The sequence below is a fragment of the Crocodylus siamensis genome, chromosome 9, assembly GCF_052110815.1.
Source record: "Crocodylus siamensis isolate JL-2025a chromosome 9, ASM5211081v1, whole genome shotgun sequence".
Lineage (NCBI taxonomy): Eukaryota > Metazoa > Chordata > Crocodylia > Crocodylidae > Crocodylus > Crocodylus siamensis.
The window spans coordinates 41,751,255-41,761,558 of record NC_143403.1 but is presented as its reverse complement, the minus strand read 5'-3'; the positions used below and the strand labels follow the sequence as shown (position 1 = coordinate 41,761,558).

The 10,304-nt window shown below is 48.4% G+C and overlaps 1 long non-coding RNA gene across 1 annotated transcript; it reads left to right on the top strand.

Annotated features, from left to right (window-relative positions):
* The first annotated feature begins 1,410 nt into the window (after window positions 1-1,410).
* Window positions 1,411-5,690, top strand: LOC149857437 (uncharacterized). Its single transcript, XR_016444346.1, has 4 exons — window positions 1,411-1,530; window positions 3,828-3,881; window positions 4,360-4,446; window positions 5,554-5,690. It is a non-coding gene; the product is annotated as an uncharacterized LOC149857437 (long non-coding RNA).
* The last annotated feature ends 4,614 nt before the right edge of the window (window positions 5,691-10,304 follow it).

Genomic DNA, 10,304 nt, shown 5'->3' with positions numbered 1-10,304 from the left:
CAACCCCTCCTCCCAATTTCTGCTTCCAAAACCTGGGGGAAAGGATGGTGCTGCCTGGAGATGTGGGCAAGCAGCTTTGCCCCTTCCCTTTACCCACTCCCACATCCACTGATGCCGGCTCAAGGTTAGGAAGGGCAAGCACCTCCCTCACACATGCAGATATACACATGTGGTTGCTGAGCCCTCCTGCACTCTGCCTGGAGCCTCTCACCCCACTGCCCATGCTGCACCACCCACTGTCCCTCTGACAAGCCCATGCAATGCTCCCACCTGTTCTACTCTGCACACAAATGCCTGGCCCCTTGCCAGTGAGAGCTCTCTCTTGCTACCACAGCCTGAACTGCAGTACATCTAAGTAACCCAGAGCTCACTGGTCCAAAACTGCTTTTAGGCTTCTACAAGGCACAGGAGATCACTGTGCTTGGCTGCTTTGCCCCAGGAAGAGGAGCAGTATTGCACACAGGCAATCAGAGGTGGCTTTCTTCCAGGAGCAGTAAAAATGAACATCACTCAGTAATCTAGATATCAATATTCCAAGCTGACCCATTGTTCAGACCTGACACATCTGAAAGCACAGCCACTTTGCTCCATCTTCTACCTGACTGACCTCCCCCCACCACTATTCCCAGACCCTGCTCTCTCCCCCACACCACTTCTGCAGTGCACATGAGGATTTCCTTCTGTTCTCATAACCTACTTTGTGAGGGCTTTGGAACCATGTGGCCTCCTGTCCCTTTTACCAACGCTCAATGCATCTCCTCTGCAGTTGCTGAGGAAACAGGCTCTTCAAGACCACTGTCAAGTGAAACCAGCCCAGACTAATGTGTTGAGGGAGATGGCTACAAGTGTTTTATCTCCAGTTAAACCATTCTCTGCTCCTTACCAGGTAAGGGGGACTCAGTGGGGAATCTAAGAGCAGTTGTTCTGCTGCAGAATGTCACTATCTCATGCTGTCGACCAGTATGGCCACTGCAGATCTTACATTTATTGTGGGGTGCATATGGGCAGAATGCCATCTCTGTCTCTCCCCAAACTCTGCTATCAGGTGGATGCCTAATCTTACAATTTGGTTACCATGGTCACCGCAGAGGGCAGACACCTCTGGCCCCATCAGCTTCAGATAACCCTGAGTTGTAACCTGAGCTGGCTACATTCCAGAGGGAGGGGGGAAAACCTGCTTCCTCTGCCTGTGTGACTGGCCTCAGACACCTGGGAGGGGGCTTAAACTCCTTACTGTTCTAAGCAATGTCATCATGACTGGGAAGGAGTTAGAGATCCTGACAGTCTACCTAGCAACCAGTGATGCATTTCAAATTGGCTGGCTGGCAGCCAACAATTGCTGGCCTTCATTGGATCAGGCAAATGAGGTCATATATATATGTTAAGGACAGCCCAGAAGGTGGGACACCAGCCATGTTGAGAACTCTCATAGAAGCTAGACCATCTGAAACTTGCTGTCTCTCTTGAAACTCATGTTCAATGAACTGCCTGCCTCCAGAGGGAATCTTTACCTGCCTCTGGATGATACTTGTAAGTAAGCTACTTGAGATCTAACTAGATATATAGCTTGCAGTAACACAGATGTGTAATCAAAGGCTACCATGCCACTGTTAGCTGTAAGGTATTTCTCTGATACTGCTCTACCCTGTGCTGTATTCCAAACCTACTCCTTGTAACCAATAAAGTTCTCCTCTGTACCTAGCATGGAAGTCTTATTGGGAGAGGGTCTAGATTATGCCTTGGGGTCCCCTTGGTTCTGTTGAGACCACTATTTGTGCCTCAGACTGAGGGAAGCACCCCAAGTTCTTGCAGTGGTTCAAGTATCCTCAAGGACTACTAAGCCTGTGTTTCCTAGGGGTCCAAGATTAGTCCAGACCCTGGGTGGTGGCGGCATTACCCCCAGGTTTGTGGGTGTGCTTCAGGAAGCAGGTTGGCTGGACGTGAGGCGCCTCCAGGCAGGCACTCTGAGCCTAGAAGGTGGTTGGGCGCAGTGAAGTGGGTGGCTCAATGTAGGAGCAGCCCTTACTGGCCTGCCACAGCATGCAAGATTCCTGCAATAAATGGTAATGTGCCAGACAGTAAAGGAAGTTGTCCAGAGAAAGAAATGGCCAATCTGCCACAGATATAGTGGCTCTATGACAAAGTTGCTAACTCAGATGGGGAGAGCAGCTGGCTCCCTCGCAGCCTGCCCAGCATGAGCTGTCATGGAGGCTTGTAAGCTGCCCTGCCTGCACTGCAACCCAGCACCAACAGGGACAGGACTGCCACGGCAGAGGCTACCTGGTGGAGGAAATCTGTGTTCCCTGCTCTCAGGCAGCCTGAGACCCAAAAACCTAACATGGCTTCTGAGCTTCTTGGAGGCCCTTTAAAGTTCTGGGCACCCAAGCAGTATGGCACTCGTGAGACCTGCTCCCTGGTGCTGGCTTGCCCATGCATTCTTTAATGGCCTGGGTACCTGGGGAAGTACCCATAACAGTCCCAGTACCTGCAGAGCAGGGGATTGCAAGCGGAGCTGGCCCTCATCTTACAGGGTACCCAGGAACAGCCCTACTTAGGTGGTAAGGCTAAGGGGATTCCCTGCAAGTGGTGGCAGAAGCTATTGTGGAGTCTGCACCCCCCACAGGCTCCTGTTATGCTTGCAAGGAGCCCCATTCATGCTTACCACCAGTGCAAGTGGCAACAACTGGTTGGGGGCACAGCCCTGGGATCAGCCCCTGTCACTATGGGGGACTCATGGACAACCCTATTACCCTTGCTGCATAATGGCAAAGTTGCTAGGGCTGTGTAGGTGGCAGCAGGGGCTTACTGGGGTGTAGGCTGCCTAACAAGGGTGATGGGCCACCAGCAATCCTGAAAATGTAAAGGGTTGCTGTAGCTCCAACTCCAGTAGCCCATTAAACATGGGGAACTCTAATGGGCTCCCAGACAATGCAAGATCAACTCCAGCTGGGTACAGAGCAGCTCTTTATTGCTCCCTGGCTGGAGAGTGTGCCTCTGTGGCAACTCTATGCCCTAGCCGGGGGGTGGGGGTTGAATGTGTAGCTGCCCATAGCACTTCATTTTCATAGTGCTATAGTTTTTGCAGTGCTAGCAAAATAACCTCTGCAGGGGGCCTACATGAGCAAATTTAGCAAGCAAGCAAACCCAGAGCTGGACACCTCACATTCTGCTTTGATCAATGGAGTTTTGATTGGTAGTTAATGCCATTAGTAAATGCTCCTTGATGTTTTCTGTACCATGTATTTCTTCTGAAAGGAAAAAATTTTGAGATGCTGACTAGTTTTTGTGACAGGTTCCCAGATACAATCTGTGAATTCACTAGCCTTTCACCAACACAGTGTTACTGATAAATAATGGAAGTCAAAGTTTTTATATTGGTACATAGAAGTAGGTTATAGAATCCTTTCCTGTCTTCTGTCCACCTGCATACTGGATAGGATCCTATGGTTTGTCAAATAGTAGTGATCAGATGGGAGGATCAGGGTGACCCATTCTGGCATTAAAATCTGGAAATCAACTTTCACCTTTCAGATGCCTCTTGGAGTCTATTCCTACATGGTGCAGCCTGTCTTGTAGCAGGGCCAGGGGAAGAGCATAGGGATTTTGCCAGTAAGAGGCGTTTCTTTAGCTGCCTCTTCTGGCACAATGCATATCCCATACTTGTCTTCATCTGGGAGGAAACTCCTTTTCCTGTTTCAGTGTTACTGTAACATGCTTAAGAAAGGTAGTTGGACTCTGTTCCATCTTCTCCTCAGAGTCTTTATAGTGCTCTTAGGTTTTTTCTCTGCTTAGTGACAATTATCTTCCTGTGGCCTATTCTTTTCCAGCCCATTCCCCCAAATGTCCAGCTTTTCTCCAGCTTTGCGGATGATTTGGAGAAGGTAAGGAAAGGCTCCTTAAAGTCCCTTAAGGATTTACTAGAAGCAAAAGATGGACGCTATGTTTAAGAACCCCCACCAGCCCTTGGTGGGGGTCCTTAAACATACCTTCAGGATGTTATGAACCTCAGCTCAGCCGAGTGATGTTACTCCCTCAGTTGCAAACAACATACTCCTGGCTCTACCTGGCTGGCCTTGGTTTTAAAATGGCTGCCCTAATCAGGCACCTGACAGTTGCCTGCTCCAGCCCTTAAAGTGGCAAGCACACAAAGGTGCACTGCCACAAAAACCTAATAATTTGGGGGCGGGGGAGAAAAGAGTGTTCTGGCTTCTCATTAAAAATGGGAAAATTTTAATCTAAATGAACATTTCTTGTGAAAATTTTCATTTTGAGCAAAAAAGTTATTCTGCAGACCCAAAAATGTTTGAGTATAATTTTTTCAACCATATTTAATTCTAAGATATTCTTATTTTCTCCCAGCAATTTCCACCCCTCCCACCAAGAAGACTGTATGTGAAACCATCATCACTGCATCGAATCAACGTCAGTCTATTATGAGCCCCCCATGTGAGTGCACTTGCTTCCTAATTGTAGAATTCTTATTATTACAGAGACTCGGTACTTTTCAAACTTTAAAAGCTTGGGTGAGGAGAATGTTCCTACATCATGAAAAACACTAGTGATTGATGGGAGGCCACCGAATATCAAATACTGGATTTGTTTACATTAGACACTTTACTACGCAGTAGACTAATCTATTGCACAGTACGGCATCACCCTTTAACCATGTGCAGCAGCTACTGTTCAGTAAATAAGGCTGTATGGTTTTCTACTACCTGTAAATACAGGTAGGAAATTAACTGTGCATGAACTACTACACAGTACTGCTCATGTAGACAGTTGACTGGGAGCAAATTACTGTCAGTCAGCCCAGGCAGCAGGGGGTGAGGGAACTGTCCCCTTCCCAGCAGTTGTCCGCACATTAAATTGCATGCGTAGAGCCACTGGATCTCTCCACGGATTTTGCAGTTCTGTCTGGATGGGGGTCTGCTTGTGAAATAGCCTGTATATTTGGACTGATGCTTGGGCATACAAGGACATGTGTGTCCCAGAAGTTGTGAAAGCAATACTGTTTAAACATCCCCCCCTCATTTCTTACCCTGCCTTGAGTTATGAATATTTTAGCTTTTCCCCATCTATTGTAATCTGCATTAGCACATAGAGAAAATACAGAATAAAAGCCAAGAGATTAAAAGAGTGCATGCTGTGTTCATGTGTGTGACGGACCCATTTTGCTCTCAGTAGCTAGCAGCAGATGCATCACACACTGCTCAGACAACCAGGGCAAAATGGTGCTGAGAAGCCAAAGAGCCCAGCCCCACAGTCTTCTGTAGCTCATCACTGCCGGGCTGGCTCACTGCTGGTCAGGCAGAGCTGAACTGATTGCTTGTTCTCCTGGCAAGGCTGCAACTTTTGGCTTTTCCTGTGCTGTTTGCTGGGTCAATTAAGAAAGGTGGGCAAGTGTAAGAGGTAGGGAAATGATAACCAGCATAAAAGTAGGGACAATAGAGGAGGAAGAAGAAGCAGACAGAGGAAAGTACTCATGGGAAAGGCTGGGAGGAGGGGAGGGAGAGGAACTTGCTATTTGAACACAACCTCTGGTTCATTTGACAGGCTGAAGCAATGGAACCTCCTCCAAGAAGGGTAAAAGGAGGGAAACATGACAGGGAATCATCACGTTTCCCCAGAATCTGCCTTCTGCAACATATGGAGAGGAGAGCAGCACATCACCCACCATTGTGATGCTGCCACTACTAGCATGGAATTATTTTTTGTATTTAGTTTTTTAATTTAGTTCTTTAGTTGAATAAAGTACTGGTTGGAAATACTGTTTTATTTGTCCTGAAACTACTGCCAAATTCAGGTCAACCTTGGCAAAGAACTGGTGTCTGACAAATAAGCAACTAACCAACCAAAGGGCACTCTTCCCCTCACTATGAAGTCCAGAAGTTAGAACACTCACCTGGGAAGTAGGTTGAACCTGGGTCTCCTATCTCATGACCTCATTCAGAAAAGGGATTTGAACAGATGTATTCTCTCTCTCAAGAAACTGTCCTGACTACTAGGCTGTAGGTATTCTGACTACCAGGCTGTGGTATAATAAGTTTAGATGAAGGCCCTGGGCCCAGTGGGTCCCAATCAAACAATCAGGAAACTCCTGGGACCCTGAGGCTGTAGGAAATAACTCCCACCCATTTTCAGCTTTTACAAGCAAGCCACAGACAGGTAGGCAAACACTGTGATGCGTGTTCATGACCCCTTCATAGTTCCTTGACTCTGCTTACTTGAAACTCTGATTTAGACTCCTGGCTTACCTTGACTGAGGCGCTGGTGAGTGGCTTACTATGACCCCAGCTTGATTCCTGGCTCCTTGTGGATCCAGTTTTCAGGCTTCACCTGCTGAACCAGGTGACCTTTCTTATATGTCCATGTTCTGGTTCTTAACAGGTGGTCATTCCCCTTTGTACACAGTATTTATGCATTCCTTGAGGTGCTGGGAAACCTGGATCACCCGCCTGCCTTCAGGTGTGGATGCTTTGACCCAGAGTTTGGTGTCATCGGTGAGCTTGGCCAGTTCGCTTCTGACTCAATGTCTACATCATTAATGAAGATGTTGAACAATATGAGTCCAAGGACAGAGCCTTGGGGGACCCCACTGGTCACAGGGCACCATGACAATTGACATCTGTCAGTTACTACCCTCTGGGTCCAGCCACAGAGCCAATTTCCCACCCAGCAGATTGTGGTGGACCCAAGGCCGCAATTGGCCAGTTTCGCCAAGAGGTTAACATGGAATACCAGTTTGAAGGCTTTTTTTAAGTCAAGATATATGACATCAATCTCTTCTCCCTTGTCCAGGTGATAGGTCACCTAGTCATAGAAGGAAATGAGATTGGTCAAGCAAGACCTACCCACAACAAACCCATGCTGGCTATCCCTAAGGAAGTTGGCATCAGCCAGTCCATTAAGGGTAGCCTCTTTAATAAACTTTTCTAAGACTTTCCCTGGGATAGAAGTCAGGCTGATGGGCCTATAGTTAGCTGGATCGCACTTTCCTCCCTTTCTGAAAGATTGGCACCACATTGGCCTTCTTCCAGTCTTTGGGCACTACACCAGAGCGTGAGGAGTTTTCAAAGATCTGTGCCAGGGGCTGGGCTATGATGCTCATCAGCTCTGTGAGTACCCTGGGGTGTAGATTGTCAGGCCAGCTGACTTGAAGGTATCCAGCCTCTCAAGGTGTTCCTTCACAAGGTCAGCATTAGTGGAGGGCAGGGGATCTCCCTCACCCGAACCTCCCTGTCCCATGGTGGGCATGGGCCTCCCATGGGACTGATGAAAGACTGACACGAAGTACCCATTTAATAGATTGGCTTTTTCCTGGGTGTCAGTTGTCAGATGTCCCATCTGGTTTAGCAGGGGTCCAATGTTGCCCTTGCTTATCCTCTGGCTCCCCACATATCTGAAAAAGGACTTTTTATTGTCCTTGATGCTCAAAGCTAGTTGGAGTTCGTCGCAGCCTTGGCATTCCTGGTTTGCTTCCTGCAGGACTGGACCAATGCAAAATATTCCTCCCTGGAGGTGAATCCCATCCTCCATAGGCCTCTTTTTAGTCTCAGGAGGTCTGTTAGGTCCCTGGAGAGCTAGGGGGGCTGCTGTGCCCTCTTGCTGCCTTTCCTCTGAGATGGAATAGAATTAGCTTGTGCATTGAGGATTGCTCCCTTGAAGAGCAACCACTCTTCCTGAACTCCCCCACCCTGGGGTCACGGTCCCTTAGGGCCTCACTGACAAGCCTCCTGAGCTTGTCAAAGTCAGCTTTCCTGAAGTCAAGGACTTCTGTGTTGCTGACTGACTTGTCAGCTTTATGGCGGATGGTAAAGGTGATCAGCTCATGGTTGTTGTCACTCAGCTTCCCATCAATCACTAGGTCGCCGATTAGGTCATCCCCAGTAGCCAATACCAGGTCAAGCAGCGCTTTACCTCTCGTTGGCCCGTAGACTTCTTGAGTCAGGTAGAGGTCATCCATGCACGATAGGAAGCTTTGTGACCACTCGGATTGTGCTGAGTGATCCTCCCACAAGATGTCCAGGTAATTGAAGTCACCCATGACAACCATGCTCCTGGAGCATACGGCCTCAGCCAGTTCCCAGGCAAACTCGTTGTCAAGCTCTTGACTTTGGGTGGGAGGTCTGTAGTAGACTCCCACCGTTGTGTCCCCTGTGCCATGTTCCCCACGGATTTTAACCCAGAGGGTCTCCAGTCATCCACCCTGGTCGCCAACCTCAGCTTTCCTTAACATAGAGAGCTACACCCCTGCCCCTTTTATCTACTTGATCCCTCCTGTACAAGGTATAGCCATCTATACCCGTGGACCAGTCATGGGTGGAGTCCCACCAGGTCTCCATTATCCCTATGACATCATAATTATTTGTATTAAGCAGGAGGATGAGTTCCTCCTGCTTATTCCCCAAGCTCCTGTCATCTGTGTACAGCCAGGAAAGTGTCCCCTTGGGGGCTCTTGCCTTGCCCACAGATTGTGCCAGGGCTGGGGCAGGGGTGGGCTCCCTTAAGTGCCTTGGCCTCCTGGGTTTGCAGTGGTTGCCCAGTGGGCCAGCAGTGGAGTAGTCCCCCCGTCCCCCGGGAGTCTTGATTTGTACACTGGTGAGTTTGGACTGGCTCTGCCTCCTCATCAGGGGTTTTGTTAGATATAGGCAGCAATCACCCAGCTAGCCACACTTCCAGCTGGTTGGAGCACATGCCCAAACACACAGCCCACCAAGCAAACACTCAGCAAACCAAACACATGTGCCTAGGGTCATTTACCTTCCCAGAGCAGGAACTGGAGCCTGGTGCCTGGCTTCTCTTCCTCTTCTCCTTCCTCCTTTTGCTCCTAGTGAGCTTGTTGCAAGGCAGGGCCTCTGGGGAAGTCTTAGTGTGCTGGAGCCTCTTTCTGAGCACATTCAGAGCAGCCTACAAGTGAGACACGTTTTGAGGACAGACAGCAGCACGCCAGAGAGGGGAATATTCCCAGGCCTAAGATGCTGGCAGGAACAGGGAGGGAGTGGGTGAAAGGGGAGGAAAATGGACAGGTAATCTGCTGTGATCTGCAGAATGTGATGCCTTCCCTGGGGACAACAAGGATGCTCCAAGGGGCATGGCCAAGGGAAAAGGTATTCAGATGCACTGTTACACTCTGATGAGCCACAGATAGTGGCAAACCCCTTCCCCTGGTTGCATCAAGTGATGCTCAGGACCACAGCCTTGGTTTAAACCAAGCGCTTGTCTCAGAACAGGCTGTACTTGCCACAACACAGGGCTAGGATTCACGATTCCACAGCAGCTCTCCCCTAGCCCTGAGCTGCTGAATGCCGCTCCCCTCCTATGAAGGGGCTGTCACTGAGAGGAGACACATGATGGGGGATTCCTCTCTGAACTGTTATTCCTGTTTAAAGGGTCCAAGTCTGATAGATCTTAACTCAGGGAATCAAACTGCAGGCCCTCCATTGGACACAAGAGCAAAAGCTAGAAAGTCTGGGTAGCAGGACTGGCCACATGATCAAAACCCTGCATGCAAGTAACCCTGTACACAGAATACACTCTCAGGACCCACTCACTGCTGAGCAGGCCCCGTACCTTGCAACAGCTCAGCCCATGCTCATTGCATATCCTTATTTTCCCTCCAGCAAGTGTCTGTTTCAATGATGAAATGTGCGGTTCCAGAATTTCTCCTTCAGATTCACTGACATTGTGAACTACGGCCAAAGCCTGGGTATCTGGGGTTTCAAATATTTACAGGCAAATTCAAAATAAAACAAGAATATTTATGTACATGTAGGAATGCACAAAGCCTAGGTTGGTCCCATGTGAGCGGGTACTGCCCTGTGGGCACCGTGTTACGCGCTCTGGTAGGAATCAGGCAGCTCTCCAGTGGTTTCTTATTATCAAGCACGAGGCTCCCAGACTGGATGGGAACAATGCAGCCTCACACTACTGAAGCTGATTTGTGAGGTATTGCTCAGGCCACTGCTGGTGGATCCGAGCTTGAGGGATTGTTCACTTCTTCCTGAACTGCCCTGCTCATAACAAGATATCCTGGTTTTCTCTGATAACCCCCTACCCCCCAGTTTTTAGATTTTAAAAAGTAACCCCAAATCCTCATTTTTCTGTGATTAAAATGAAATGCCACTAATATATATAATATATATGTATTATATATATATAAATATATATACACATATACACATTCAATATAGTTTCAGTTTAATCACGGAAAAATGTGGATTTTGGGGTACTTTTTTAAATCTGAAAATCGGGGATTTTTTTTTTTTTTATCAAAGAAAGCCAGGATGGATCCCTGCTCATAATGC